The sequence below is a fragment of the Mercenaria mercenaria genome, chromosome 10 (assembly GCF_021730395.1).
Source record: "Mercenaria mercenaria strain notata chromosome 10, MADL_Memer_1, whole genome shotgun sequence".
In the NCBI taxonomy this organism is placed as follows: domain Eukaryota; kingdom Metazoa; phylum Mollusca; class Bivalvia; order Venerida; family Veneridae; genus Mercenaria; species Mercenaria mercenaria.
In genome coordinates this window covers 30,551,983-30,568,870 of record NC_069370.1, presented here as the reverse complement: position 1 = coordinate 30,568,870, position 16,888 = coordinate 30,551,983, and the positions used below count along the sequence as shown (strand labels likewise).

Sequence of the window (16,888 nt, the reverse complement as noted above, 5' to 3'; positions counted from 1 at the left end):
CGCACCAAACATATTGACACAAATCTTACACAATTCTCTCACCCTTTGTGAATCAATCAACATGTTATTCCCGGGGCACTGTTTATGCTTAGTTCACTTAGCATGTAAATTTCATGACTACATATTGTTATTGTTAGCGTTAGTGTGGGATTTCAGTTTGCAGAGGGGCGCATCAAAAGTGGTATGTATTTTTGTCTTCCTTTGCTTTCTTTTCTATTTTCTTTCTTTTACTGTTTTCTTTGAACTGGTAATAAAGATTATTACTTAAAGAATATTCAAAGCTTTAATGTATTGTACTTGGAGTGAAAAGTCAGTGTGTTCTAAAGATTTTTATACACACATTCATTTCGTATAGCGACCCATGCCATGATAATGGTCAGATGAAATTATTTCCTGTACATGCTGCTATTGCACGAAATGAACGGTTGCTATGGAAACAGTGAAATTATATATTGCGCAAGGTTTTTCTCATGGGAACATTTTTAAATCTCATTCATTTGACCGTGACAACAATCTGGTTTTATTGATTGTCAAAGTATCATAAATTAAGTGATGTTGCCGCGATAACAAATTTTTAAAATTGCTTTGGTAGCTTTAATTGCAAGTTAGACATCTACGTTTAACAAAATCTTTTTTTTTTAGTTTTCCAGGTTGCCATGGTGACATAGATGGGAGACCACACATACAGAACATTTACGGAGGTCAGATATGGAGCATACAAAGCATATAGGGCGTGTAAGTTTTCTTTTTCCTTTTTGTCTGAAATGTCTAAAGGAAACACAACGATATATGTTTGTTTCGGTTTTTATACATATCTTTCTGTATGTTATACACCTTAAATGATGAACACAAAAAAGTACATTTACATCTACTTAATGATAGAAATGGATGGTTGGAGTTTAGTTACTTCACTGGGTGATCACGTAATAACGTTCATGGGTTGCCTCCGTTGATTTTGAGTCCTTTATTTCATACAAGTGATGTTGTCGTGTAAATGACAAGCAAGATATTTACGTTTTTCAAAATTATCATTATATTTTGATAAAGAAAATTGGGTTAAAGTTTGCATGCGAGTAACCCAAGCTATATCTCAGTAACATCTACATGTGTTAGATTGAAACTTCGCACAATCCTTCTCAGTTATCAAGCCTGCTGCAGTAACCATTTGAATTAATCATTTAAATTAGATTCAAAGTTTCACCCGTTTTGGACTCAGAAAATTCGGTTAAGTTTTGCATGCAACTATCAAGCCATATTTCAGTACGAACTACATGCATTGGATTGAAACTTCACATAATTGTATGAATCTTGGTGAATTGAACTAGCTGTAGCTCAGTAACGACTGGAACTGCACGCAAGACATCTACCTCATCAAAATTACTTCCATAACAAAGTTAAAAACTCTTGGTTGAAATTAATTGAAAGTATGCCCCTTAATTTATTTAAGTTTTGCATGCTAGATGTTGCCGTAATAAAATTCTAACTTTTAATAAATTATAATGAAACGACTCTGTTATTTAAGTCTTACCAAGTTATAGCTCTTGTTCGACTTCAGTTGTCAAAGAGACGATCATGCTGTCTTATGGACAGCTCTTGCATGTACTCAATTTGATCACCATGGAAACGTAAATCTTCATCTGCTAACCGACGGATAACCGACGTTCAGTAGCTTGGCTGTAATATTGTTCACGGATCGCTGTCACTGATTTTGAGTCATTTGTCTCATGCAAGTGTTGTGTGATGTTGTCATGAAAACATGTTTTGTATAATAGTTTTATTGCCAAATGAGACAAATAAATTTACGTTTAACAAAACCATGTTTTCTTTTTTCATGCATTTTAGGTTGAGTTTTAGTGGCAAAGATCAAGAACATACACACAGATCATGGACGGAGGTGTTGTCAGATCTGGAGCATGCATGAACTGTATGTTTTCAAATTTTCTTTGTGTGTAATTTCTAAGGTACCACTTGAATTGATATTTAGTTCTGTTCTTACACATGCCTTCCTGTGTCTTAAACACTCTACAGTGTTATCATGGAAACATACATCTGCATCTATGAAATAAATGGATGAATTACGTTCTGAGCCCAGTTGTTCGAAACTTTTACAGGCGATTAAGCTAACGGTTGATTAACTTTTGGGGTTACTTTTCAACATTTTAGAAGACATAGAAAAACAAATGTACGAGTTAAAGATTGATTGTGAACACAAAGAAGTCTTTAATGTAAAATCAAAATGCCACACTGGTGTTTCCCACCAATACTAATATTTTGAATCAAAATTTAACCAGCCGTTAGTTTAACAGCCGGTTAAAGTTTCGAACAACTGGGCACAGGCCTCTGATATTTAAAGTGACACAGCAGACTTTGGGACAAAAAAGGTGCGTATATTGTATATCTAATTTTCCTATCTTGAGGCAACAGTATGATATGTTTGTTTCTGTGTTTTGGACATACCTTTCTGTATCTATACAGCTAACAGGGTTACCATGGAAACGTACATCTACATCCAGGGAATTATATAAGTGGATGACCGATCTACAAAGTTATACAGCAGATTTCGAGCATATAGGGTGTGTATGTTTACTTTTCCTTTCTTTTATACACTCTATGATATGTTTTTTTTTCCTGCTTTTACACATGTCACTCTGTATGTATAAACTCAGTCTCAATAGGGTTACCATGGAAACGTATCTCTACATCTAGGCAATGGTATAAATGGATGATGTACAAAGTTATACAACAGATTTTGGATCATATCAGGTGTGTATATTTATTTTTCTTTCTTGTTGCAACACTTTGATACATTTGTTTCTGATTTTACACATGTCTATCTGTATCTACACACTCAACAGGGTTACCATGGAAACTTACATCTACATGTAGGCAGTGGTATAAATGGATGAAAGACCTCCAAGTCTGCAAACAGCAGTGAGAGAAATCCTGCAACGTGGTAAACGCTTAGCTTTAAACAGTCTAAGCCTTACTAAGACCTGTAAATGAATTTCGACAAGCTTGAATTAAAACAAAATCTGGATTATAGCTGCGCTTATTGAATTTTTTTTTCATGATACTTTGTGTTCGGTGTTTGCTGTTTTGTCCGTTATTTGTTCACAGTCATTGGCTATGAGGTGGTATTTGTGGTGGTGTTTGTTGTGTTTGTGGCGGTGTTTGTTGTGTTTGTGGTGGTGTTTGTTGTGTTTGTGGTGATGTTTGTTGTGTTTGTGGTGGTGTTTGTGGTGGTGTATGGGTGTCTTAATTGTGGTCTTTTCGGTTGTATACGTCATGGTTTGTGTAATGTTTTGTCAAAAAGGGTTTTTGTTGATGCGTATTGTCTGTCGCAGTGAGTTCTTTGTCTTTCCTTCGTTACAAGGTGTTTTCCTTTCTGCCATGAACAATATATTAATTCTAAACTATTACAGTATGTTAAAATATTACGATGTGCTTTAATAATTTCACTTGTCCCATCAATTTAAGATAGCTGGAAAGACATTCCACGAAATATGCAGACGACAGACATAAGGTGCAGACGACACCTTGGTAATCGCGCGCCATGTTCTATTCTATTTCTGCTTTGTATTCTTTTTTGTTTTGTATTCTTTTGTTTTTTCTACTAGTATGCTGGGGTACTTGGAGAATAAAGAAGAAGACGGATATGAAGATGCAGACCAAACAAAATGTGCGTTTCTCTTTATTAGGAACAGGTATGTATATTACTACTTATATCATTCTATTTTGTATGCATTTCTCTGCAGATTATTCCAACATGGTGGCTAATGTTGACTACAAGCAAGTGTAACGATATCATGTTGTAGATTTCACAATGGTTAAGTGGGTGGCGCAGCTATGGTGGCTGATGTTGACTATACAAGCACGCGCATGGATGTCATCTTGTAGATTTCACAATGGTTTAGTAGACGGTGCAGCAATGGTGACTGATGTTGACTATACAAGCACATGCAAGGATGTCATGTTGTAGATTTCACAATGGTGTAGTGAACGGTGCAGCTCAGTCCTTTGTCTCGGGCGCAATGAGGTATGTGATTTGTCTGTACAATTAGTTTCTTTCATTGGCTAGCTTGATATTAGGCGTTCAGTTTTCAACCAAGCTATGCACATTTATTTTCATTTTAATAAATTTTCTGCAAATTTGGTATTTTCTGGTTTTCATATAAGTCTACATTCTTTTAATTCTTGTTTTATTTTAAACCCATTATTGTTAATTGTTTAGTAATGACTTCTAGTATTCAGTCAGCAGTGCGTAACTTTAAACCTTTAGAAAGCAAAAGTCGATTATTCTCCCGGAGTAATTCAAGAGCGTAGGAATGGGCATACAGTTTCTGGCTTTGGTGAAAGTAGAAATAGAAGTATCGGACGATAAACTCAAAACTATTCGATGAGAAATTCAAACCATTCGGCGAGGAACCCGAACTATCCAACGAGGAGCAGTTTCCTAGACCATACACGTAAGGACTTGCTTATAATTTATAACGCACTTTGAATACAAGTCGATAATTCAGTTAAGTTACACTATAAAATGTCAAATGTTTTCATGATTGGTGTAATTTTACATCAAGAAAGCTTTATTAGGTTCACTGCAGTGATGTGGTGTAAATAAGGCAGGGTGCTACCATCTCAGCCCGAGGCGTGGTTCGAATCCGTGACCATCGGTGTGTAAGTTTGAAATGCGTGTTTTCAAACCGTAAGATTTTAATACGAAATTTTATTTTCTGTCAGTAAAATGTAAATAAGAATAAAGATGGCTTTCATTTATAATGAAAATTGAAAAACTTTTCTATACGTGACGTTGGTGTATTGGTGAGAAATCAAGGAAGAAACAATGTGGCTATTAATGAATATATTAAGAGGAGGAAACTTTAAGTTAATGGGACAACAGTTGCGGTAGGACTGCCTTGCCAGTACCATAAAGATGCAGACAACCAGGTGCACTGGTACTCTATCGATGCCGGTCACCAGAGGCACGCTGGTACCCTATCGATGCCAGTCGTCAGAGGTGCGCTGGACCCATGTCAACATTACAATAATCAACTGTTTTCAACAAGGTAGGCTACTAATTAAATTAATTAAGAGTTGCAATTTACGCGATGCGAGTTCGAGCAAGAATTCAAATTACACTTATGGTTTCGCACTTAGCATTGTGCTTGTTGGAGAGCTTGTTGAAGACATTGATTTTAATAAATTTGGTAAAGCTTTAACATTTATCAAATTATTCATATAAATGCCTAAAACATTTACAGCGTTTTTTTGCAATTATTCGTGAACTTTGTGGAATTGTAGCGCGGCCATATCTTGGAGTCCAAAAATTGTAAAATCATAAAAAAACTTTAGGGTCGGGGGAGGGGGGTGGGCGATGGGGGAGGGAGTTCAACAGGTAGGGTCAGGTTCCCCGAAACACAGAATATTTTTTAGGTTTGACGACTGAAATTTTACATTTACATATTTACACAGTACCATTGTTTGGTTTGTTAACTTGGTTGTAAAGACATTGATTCAGGTGGTCTTGAGAAATCCTGCATTTGTAATTATATATCTTTTCTCAATGTCTAGAGATTTAAATATTTCTTAAGAATGCTTTAAAACTTAATTACTGACAAACTTTATGTTACGGAAACACATGAGAATTTGCTGTTTTTACTACTTTTTACGATGAAAATCGAAAAGCGTTGGTCACGCTTTTACTCCGAGTAAACTGTCTGGATTATAAATATCTATTACATATTTTGAAATCATTATTTACTACTTCAGCTATAGCGCTATTGGTTACGACGAGGGAAAATGTCATTATTGCCGCGGCGGTCCGGGGTTCGATTCCCGACGCGGTCATCTTTTTTTTTTCTTGATTTAGAACTTTTAAAATGCAAATGTATTTTAGAAACAAAAATTCATATTCTAATGTTCATAATATGACCAAAAGTTCAATTTGAAAGAAAGATTATTTTTTAGCCAAATCTGGAGGCATGCTGCTTTAAAACCAAAGTATTTAATCAATATAGTATTCAAATGAAACTTTAAAGTATTTTAGTTCTTGCATCCTCTAGGACACGCGAGGTTAAAAACTGAATCTGACTTCTAAATTACTGCGAATCGCTACATGTTCGTTTAAAAACGCCTCGTTTAACTCTTTACATGAATATGCAGTTGTCTGATTTGTCAGTTAGAATTCTTAATCTGTGACTACTAGTAAGTCATTCCAAAGTAAGCATTTCAATGTTACAACCATTAAATTCCCTAATGATTGCTAAAGTCATTAAATTTACTGTAAAACGACATGTCTAACAATCGATTGCCAGTCTTTAAGCAATGCTTAGCATATTTTCATTGACTTTCATGGATTTCGCTGGTTATTTTAGCATCGAGTCTATAAAGAATGATTTTATTTCAGATTTAAAAAAGGCAAGAAGACACTGATTGACATTATTTAGAGACATAGAAAAAGAATCGAATGCAGAAAACAGATATCTTCATGCTGTCCTGTGTTTGATGTTCCCGACAGCCGACAGTCCAATACATGCCAGGTAATACCTTTTAAGCTTTTTATTTGATATTGACTCTATCTGTCTAGCAATTTATGACTAATTTTGTGTCATTTATTCTGCAATAGTTTGTTCAACGCAAGACTATACGGATTAAGTAGAGAGCTATCCTACTCTCCCATTGCCTCGTCGTCGTCCGCGTCCGCGGCCATTCTAGATTCTTGGCTAAAGTTTTTATGCGCTTTCACTTTATCTATGTTGTTCCTCAGCCTAAAATACTTGTTCCTCATCCACATCCACATCATTGACATAGGGTCCTGGCACCAATATTGCAAAAATACTGTCCACTTTATACTTATTTTTTTATGTCCCAGATGTCGATATAGAGTTTGAACTGTCCGTCTGTCATTCTATCCATCTCACACTTTCTTGTGTTTTCAACTCCTTCTACAGTTTCCTTCAAATTCAATTGAAACTTTTTGGTCTTAACTGTTACCATGCTGGACACGATTGATTCTGCCTTTGCGACCAGTGCAGATCATGATCAGCCTGCACATCCGTGCAGTCTGATCATGATCTGCACTGTTCGCCATTCAGTCAGTATCTTTTTGGTAAGCACCCCATTTTAACAGTTAATGGTACTGTCCAAATGGAAAGATGGACAAGTTCATTATAGAAATTTAGCAGGGTAAGGGTTAACAATATTTCAACTACGTCAGCTATACTTTGTGTACCAATTCAAATGAAGACCGGTATACACCATCAGTATGAAGTAGACACGCGCACATTGTCAGGACTTTCATGTTCTATTATTGTTTCTTGAGTTATGCTCCTTTATTGGATTTAACAATAATACATCTACTTACATACTTTGGCTATTCTACTCGCCCCGGCGTGGGCGTCGGCGTGAGCTTTCTTGGTTAAAGTTTTTCGGCAACCTTTGTGTTTCTGTCATATCTTTGTAACTATTGTTTATATCTTACTGTAAGTTCACTTCAACATTTTTGAAAGCTTTGTTTATAGACATAGCTTTGGTTCTTTAAAAGATAATGACTTGAAATTAAAAATATTTCTTTATAATGTGTTTACAATCCCCATAACTCTAATTGTATTTTTGACAGAATTATGCCCCTTTCATACTTAAAATGTTTTGGCAATCTTTGCTTTCTTGATGTTACTTTAGTGCAATATAAGATCAAGACTTGAAACTTGAAATGTATCTTTATCATCATCATCTGCATGAGTGGTAACAATCCTCATAACTCTGCTTTGTAGTTTTGACCGAATTATGCCCCTTTCATACTTATTTTTTTTTTGACAATCTTCGTTTTCTGGAAATAACTTTGATACCATTAAGGTTATGACTTGAAACTCAAAATATATTTTTACCATCATCATCTGCATGTGTGGTAACAATCCCAATAACTCTAGTTTGTGTTCTTGACAGAATTATGCCCCTTGGTGTATCTTCCTTTTAAAGTAGAGGTCTCTTATTAGCTCATCTGATTTTTTGAAAAAAAATGATGAGTTATTGTCATCACTTGAGCGGTTGTCGGCGTCGGCGTCGGCGTCGGCGTCGGCGTCGGCGTCTGCGTCGGCGTTGCCTGGTTAAGGTTTATGTTTAGGTCAGCTTTTCTCCTAAACTATCAAAGCTATTGCTTTGAAACTTGGAATACTTGTTCACCATCATAAGCTGACCCTGTATAGCAAGAAACATAACTCCATCTTGCTTTTTGCAAGATTTATGGCCCCTTTTGTACTTAGAAAATATCAGATTTCTTGGTTAAGTTTTATGTTTAGGTCAACTTTTCTCCTAAACTATCAAAGCTGTTGCTTTGAAACTTGGAATACTTGTTCACCATCATAAGCAGACCCTGTACATCAAGAAACATAACTCCATCTTGCTTTTTGCAAGATTTATTGCCCCTTTTGGACTTAGAAAACCAGTTTTCTTGGTTAAGTTTTATGTTTAGGTCAGCTTTTATCCTAAACTATCAAAGCTATTGCTTTAAAACTTGCAACACTTGTTCACCATCATAAGTTGACCCTGTATAGCAAGAAACATAACTCCGTCCTGCTTTTTGCAAGATTTATGGCCCCTTTTGGACTTAGAAAATATCAGATTTCTTGGTTAAGTTTTATGTTTAGGTCAACTTTTTCTCTTAAACTATCAAAGCTATTGCTTTGAAACTTGCAACACTTGTTCACCATCATAAGCTGACCCTGTACAGCAAGCAACATAACTCCATCCTGCTTTTTGCAAGATTTATTGCCCCTTTTGGACTTAGAAAATCAGTTTTCTTGGTTGAGTATTATGTTTAAGTCAACTTTTCTCATAAACTATCAAAGCTATTGCTTTAAAACTTGCAACAGTTTTTCACCATCGTAAGTGGACACTGTACATCAAGAAACATAACTCTATCCTGCTTTTTGCAAGAATGATGGCCCTTTTTAGACTTAGAAAATCATGGGTAGGACAATATTTCTATTACACAAAAAAAATCAGATGAGTGTCAGCACCCGCAAGGCGGTGCTCTTGTTGAGACATATTTTCATTTTACTGTCAAATCGCCGAATAGTGGAGCGCGCTGTCTTACGGACAGCTCTTGCTTTTTATTTATTGTCCAGCACTTACAGACAAGCGATGGCACCCACAGACAGTGCTCTTGTTAACTTTACAGTATAAATCTACATTTGTATCTTTGTATTGAACACTTCATACATATTCCATCCAACTTAAATGCAACTTAATTTACATCAACAGCCTGGAGTGCGCGTGCGCATAATTTATAATCTGGACTTTTATGTCCGATTATGATCCCCCGCCGAAGGCGGAGGGATATAGTTTTGGCGTTGTCCGTCCGTCTTTCCATCCGTCCGTCCGGAGCCTAGGAAGTGGTTGGGAATATTTCAATAAAACTTCATGTAAATGTTCACCATTATAGGGAAATGCGGCCCGTCAAGTTCAGTCAGACTGCCAAAGTAACACCAGTGTACCCACACTCGGTCACCCCCACCGTCTTGGTCACACCCACTCCCCCTCCCCTTCCCTGCCCCCGCCCCGCCCCCCCCCAAAAAAAAAAACAAACAAAAAAACCTCCCTCCTCCACCCAGTCTCACCCCCACCACCCCGATCATGCAGCATCCCTCCCCCAACATTTTTTTTCATTTTTTATTTTCCATCAATATTTATCAATATCAATATTTATTATCAACATGTGAAGTTTTGTACCCACACCAAGTCTAATGAAATTACTTGCTTCTTAGTAACATCCTTAAATTTTTGCTGGATATATTTCTTTGTCATTCCTCACACAAACCCATTCGGCGGGGGATACCAGTTCATCGAATTTGCTTGTTATTTTTAATTGTGCGCCTTTTTGGATTTCACAATATATGTGTTACAACTATATCTGAACCTTATGTATCAATTCAAATGAAACTTGGTATAGATTATCAACACAAAGTGGTTATGTGCATTTGGTTTGGATTTTAATGTATGCTTTTTGTGAGTTATGTCCCGTTTATGGACTTTTAACTTTATTCTATCAAGCATTTTGAAGAGGCATGTACATCATTCCTATTATTCATTGGATTCGACTTCAGTTTCTCATTATTATCAACAGCATGTAAGATAACTCCCATAACTTTGTCACGGATCATTCATGATCTATTTCCCCCTTTAAGCTGGCCGTAACGTTAATCCGGTGAGCTATTCCTATACCCTAGAAACATTATTCATGATAATCAGCGAGCTGATATCTCTGTTCTTTCTCATCGCTACTGAATGAAACTTTACACATTCCTTCCCCATAATAGCAACAAGTCAAGGACCTAGCTTTCATAAGTCGTACTGTCATTTTGTAAAATTATATCTCTTTTTTTTTACATAGACATTTGTTTTCAAGAAAATTCTGTTTGCAATAGTTTTCTGAGAAACTACACATCGCAACTAAAGGAAACTTCAACACTTCTTTGCCATGGTAATACCAACTGAATAACGTAGCTTCCATAACTCTTTCTGTCATTTTGATGAAAACATTCCCTCTTTTCAGCTCGACTATTCAAGGAATAGGTAAAGCTATTGCATTCGCCCATGCGTCTCGATGTGGTTAAGTTTTTGTATGTAAGCTGGTATCTCAGTACTCACTAAGGGGAATGGATTAAAAATTCACACACTTATTCACTGTGATGATCTGACATGCAGTGCACGGGTTAACTCTAAACACTTACAAAAATATGCCATTTTTCGACTAAATTTAGTTTTTGTATGAAAGCTTGTATTCTTGTACCCACTACCTTACTCAACCCGGTGTCCGCGTCGGCGTCCGTTCCGCGTCCACACCTTGGTTAAAGTTTTGGTGCATTTTCTTTGCATCTCTGTAATTACTTGATGGATCTGCTTCGAATTAAAAACGGTTATTCCTCATCAACACCCACATCCTATGGCACAAGAGCTGTAACTTGGAAAAAGGTTAATTTTATATTCCAGAAATAATATGTTCAAAGACTCTTCCTAAAAAAAGAAAACAAAACATTGTTGAGAAAAAAAGGAACTTGCAAGCTTTTTTTTTTCTTTTTTCCCCCCAAATCCGACCTTAAAAATTCCCAAACGATCTTTTTCTTGTGAGCTTTTGTGATCACCCTTCGTCCGTCGTCCGTCCATCCGTCGTCTGTTCGTCGCCCGTCCGTTCACAATTTCCTTGTGAACACGATAGAGACCACATTTTGTATTTGATTTTTATCAAACTTGCGCACAACTTGCATGGGCATAATATCTCGGTTCCTTTCGAAAACTGGCCAGATCCCATCATGAGTTCCAGAGTTTTGTCCCCTTAAAGGGCCAAAATTTACCATTTTTGGATTGTGAACATGATAGAGACCACATTTTCCAATCAGCTTTAATAAAACTTGCACAGAACTCGTATTGGCATAATGTCTCGGTTCCTTTCGAAAACTGGCCAGATCCCATCATGGGTTGCAGAGTTATGGCCCCTTAAAGAGCCAAAATTTGCTATTTTGGCTTGTGAACACGTTAGAGAACACATTTTGTAATCAACTTTAACCAAACTTACATACAACTTGTATTGGTATAATATCTCGGTTCCTTTTGAAAAATGGCCAGATCCCATCATGGGTTCCAGAGTTATGGTCCCTTAAAGGGCCAAAATTTGCTATTTTTGGCTTGTGAACGCGGTAGAGACAACATTTTGCAATCAGCTATATTCAAACTTGCACAAAACTTGTATTGGCATATAATAGTATCTCAGTTCCTTTCGAAAACTGGCCAGATCCCATCTTGGGTTCCAGAGTTATGGCCCCTTAAAGAGCCAAAATTTGCTATTTTGGCTTGTGAACACGTTAGAGAACACATTTTGTAATCAACTTTAACCAAACTTACATACAACTTGTATTGGTATAATATCTCGGTTCCTTTTGAAAAATGGCCAGATCCCATCATGGGTTACAGAGTTATGGTCCCTTAAAGGGCCAAAATTTGCTATTTTTGGCTTGTGAACGCGGTAGAGACAACATTTTGCAATCAGCTATATTCAAACTTGCACAAAACTTGTATTGGCATATAATAGTATCTCAGTTCCTTTCGAAAACTGGCCAGATCCCATCTTGGGTTCCAGAGTTATGGCCCCTTAAGGGACTAAAATTTGCTATTTTGCCTTTTGCAGTAATATAGAGACTTCATTTACGGTTTGATTTGATACAAACTTGCAAACTATCTTCAACAACAATAAATCTTGGATTCCATGATGAATCTGTCAGATCCATTCATAGGTTCTGGTGTTAGGCCCGTGAACGACCCCTGAAAGAGCCAAAATTTGGTAATTTTTACCTTGTGAACACATAGGAGTGACATTTTATGTTTGATTTTAATCATACTAACACGCAACTTAAGTCACAAGAAGATCTCAGTTCCTTACGAAAACTGGCTTGATTCCATTATGGGTTACTGCCCCTGAATGCGGCAAAATTTTCTATTTTGGCCCTTTCAGCCATATAGAGGTTTCATTTATGCTTTGATTTTGTACAAATGCACAGAATGATTATCATGATTATCTCTTGGCCTGGATCCAAACTGGGTCATGTCGGGTCAAAAACTAGGTCATCAGGTCAAATCAAATGAAAAGATTGTTAACAATCTAGAGGCCACATTTATGACCCTGTCTTCTTGAAACTTGGTCAGAATGTTTATCTTGATGATATCAAGGCTAAGTCTGAAACTGGGTCATATGGGGTCAGAAAGTCAGAGTAAAGGAAAAGCTTGCTAACACTCTTGTTCATTTGATGTGCATGAAACTTGGTTAGAATGTTTGTCTGCATGAAATATCATAGGAATTTTTATCTGGGTCATTTGGGGTCAAAATCTAGGTCACCAGGTCAAATCAAAGAATAAGCTTATTTACATCCTAGGGAGCACATTTTTTATTCTATCTTCATAAAATTTGGTCAGAATGTTTGTTCTCATGAATTCTTGGACAATTCAGATTTGGGTCATGTGGGGTAAAAAACTAGGTCACTAGGTCAGATCATAGGAAAAGCTTGTAAACACTCCAGAGGCCACTGCTTTTCTTCAATCTTCCTGAAACTTTGTCGGAATGTTTGTTTTCTTGATTTTGGACAAGTTCATGGGTGATGTGGGGAAATAGGTAACTAGGTCAAATCAAAGAAAACGTTTGTTTACACTCAAGAGGCCAGGGTTTTTGGTCCAATCTTAATGCAAATTGGTCAGAATATTTGTCTCTATGAAATCACATGGTAAAACATGTTTCCACTGTTATGGTGCGTTACACAGGTGAGCAACCTAGGGCCATCTTGGCCTTCTTGTTTGTTTTGCTGATGTATAGCATCCAACTTTTATGGAATAAATTCAGCTGAGAAATTTTTATCTTCTGAAATGTGATCTAGAGGTATTTGTCTTGATTACTCATTTTATTTTTAGACTGTAGATAGATTGCTTATAATGTATTTAACTGTGACAAAGTAACAAGTTGATTTGGTAAAATAGCCATGATGACAGTACAGTACAGTACAGTACAGTAGTGTAGTGTAGTGTAGTGTAGTGTAGTGTAGTGTAGAGAAGAGTATAGAGTATAGAGTAGTTATTGGCATATTTTAAAAATGGTGCAATCTGGGTTAAAGAAGATAAAGGTTTGTTTTTCCATTATGATTTCCAGGGTAACGGCCCCCGAAAGGGCAAAAATTGGCTTTTGATCTTGTCTGCACGATGGTGGTTTCATTTATGATTTGATTTAGCCAAACATGCACACAACTTGTATCACTATAAGGTCTTGGTTCCTTTATAGAACCAGCCAAATCCCACCATGGGTTTTAGAATTACAGTTGCTGTTTTTATACCCCCACCAAACATATTTGGTGGAGTGTGTGGGGGGGGGGGGGGGGGGGGTATATAGGAGTCAGTTTTGTCCCGTCCCGTCGCGTCGCGAAATCTATTATCTCAGTTACTGCTAAACGGATTTGATTCAAACTTAAAATAGATGTATCACCTTATCACCCGCATCATGTGACACAAGGTGCATAACTCTGACACCAATTTTTCATGAATTATGCCCCCTTTTATATAGAATTTAAGGTTAATTTTGATGCATTTTCACTATATCTCAGTTATTACTAAATGGTTTTGATTCAAACTTAAAATAGGTGTTCCACCTTATCACCCACATCATGTGACGCAAGGTGCATAACTCTGACACCAATATGACACCAATTTTTCATGAATTATGCCCCCTTTTAATTAGAATTTAAGGTTTTGATGCATTTTCACTATATCTACTAAATGGATGTGATTCAAACTTAAAATAGATGTTCCACCTTATCACCCCCATCTTGTGACACAAGGTGCATAACTCTTACACATACTTTTCATGAATTATGCCCCCTTTCACTTAGAATTTAAGGTAAATTTTGATATATTTTCACTATATCTCAGTTATTACTAAATGGAATTGATTCAAACTTAAAATAGATGTTCTACCTCATCACCCACATGTGACACAAGATGCATAACTCTGACACGAAACACCAGGTCAAAGATCAAGGCGCTGCGGGGGCATTTGTTTCCATTAGTTACAGCTCTTGTTAACCATACAGTTACTGCATTCTGCCTTTTAATTTTCGTCGTACAGGAGTAAATGTAAATTCAAGGTAGGATTATTATTTGGATAATTGATTGATCTCTAGGACTATGTCTACAACCTGGTGTTTCTCGTTATTGATGACAAGTAGGCAATATTACTCAGGTGAGCGATCCAGGGTCAACATGACCATCTTGTTATAATTTCGTCTACATTTTGTTAGAAGGTCGGCAAAGACGCATTCAGTATTTACATACATACAGAGCTATTGAAATTTACGTACAGAACGTAAAGCGCTGTTGAAACACACCTGTAGTCTGGTTGTTTTGTTTATTTTTTTGTCTAATTATTTCTTGTTGTGAATATGCTACCTTTGTCAAATATTTCCATTGCCATTTTTTTATTTTTTCGGAAGATGAGATATATAATTTTACTGATTACTTTTAAAAGAAAAAAAACTGGAAGATTTAGTTTAATCTGATTTGACCTTACATCTTAAAGCATTTCGTGTCTTAAGTATTTATCTTCATTTCCAGATTGATTTCAAAGGCACAAGTGAGAAATATCTGCAGAAGGAGGAACCAAGTATGATGAATCAACAACAGATCTGGCACAAGCATATAAGCATGACACCGTCACAGCCGCCCTGACACAAACTTAGTTAAACATATGTCAGACATGTATATAATTATACCCCCACTTACAAAGTATATGGGGCTATATTGGAGTCACGCATGTTCGTCCGTCCGTCCATCGTGTACGCCGGGAATATGATAAAACTGGCTCATCAAGACCATGTGCAGAGCGTAAAACCTAGTCACTAGGCATAAACTTAAGGTTACTGTTGGAGGTTAAAGGTCAAATAGCTTAACTTCATGTCGACTCCATATTGTCTAAACGGCGTAGAAGACATTTAGCTCGACTTTTCGAAGAATAATGTAGGTTATTGTTCTTGCCCTGGCATCGACGTCACTGTCACCATTGCAGTCAAGTGCCCTGGTATCGATGTCACTGCCACCATTCAAATTCAAATTTCAGTCAAGTTCAAATTTTATGGCAACCTTCTCGATTTCACTATCTCTTATATTAACACCAAACTTCACATAAGGGTTGGTCTTGGTAAGGGGCGGACATCTATTAGTTTAGGGTCAGGCATCCTAAAGGTCAATGTCACTGGGGTCAAATAGTGCTGCTGGTTAAAGTTTTATGACAAGCTTTTTGACACAAATAATAAGCATGGATAGACAGTGTGTCATGCGCAACAACCAGGTCCCTAACTCAAAGGTCAAGGTCACAGTCGTTGGTTGAACTTCGCCAATTTTCACTACATATATACTGATAATGTGGTCTTCGTGTCCGGTCCATAACTTTGACATAATTTATAAATAACTTATGCCAGTAACCTTTCTCATGTTTTGTTGAATTTTAGGAAAAATATCGAGTTAAAATGATGAAATTATCTTTTTCAGAACACTGATACAGTCTGACTAATTTTAGACGCAACGTATATTTCTATCTTGGTTTGTTATGGTCATGAAATCTTTATCGGGTTATTCTTTTAAAATATAATTTTATGAACACGAAATGCACATTTGACTATGATAAATAAAAAATGTTTGTAAAAAGCCACATAGAATATTGATCTGGTTCATCTCAAAATTTTACTCCTTTATAATATTTTTTTTAACTGGACAGGGATTGTTTTAAAAAATAAGTTTCACTTTCACAAATACTAAATTTTGGGAAGGGAGATAAGCTCTGATATTTGTTTGTTCAGTGTAAGATCGAAATATTGAAATCATTTTATATGTAACTTGCGAAAATGTAAACGTGTTCACGCGTGATAAATAATTCGATCAGACAAATTATTTTTTATGCATAAAAATATTTGTGTATACAACTATATTGTACACGTTCTACCAGAGTAACGACACACCCAATGCGCAGCGTTACGCTTACTCTTATTATGGCAATATATATGCTGGAAAAAGTTATATAGCTCTACTAGATTTTTTCTCTTACATTTTGATATAATTAATTTTCAATGTTTTGTTGTTTTATTTCTTAAAAAACTATTCGATTAAATGTAATTCATATTCTTCCGTCTTAAATTGATGTTGCGTGCACGTGAACATTGCATTTGGATGTCCCACTGTCTGAAACTGGGTTTATCAGGATATAATGTAACGTTATATTTCAGTAATACTCTGAAAACTTGACCTGAAATTCCATACTCCTGCAAAATAAAATCATAGCTCTTTTATTCAAACGCTCTTTTGTTCAAAC

General features: G+C 36.3%; 1 long non-coding RNA gene across 1 annotated transcript; it reads left to right on the top strand.

Moving 5' to 3' along the window:
* The first annotated feature begins 4,874 nt into the window (after positions 1-4,874).
* Positions 4,875-16,011, top strand: LOC123560445 (uncharacterized). The gene is made up of 3 exons (XR_008372682.1): positions 4,875-5,063; positions 6,404-6,536; positions 15,139-16,011. It is a non-coding gene; the product is annotated as an uncharacterized LOC123560445 (long non-coding RNA).
* Positions 16,012-16,888: the final 877 nt, after the last annotated feature.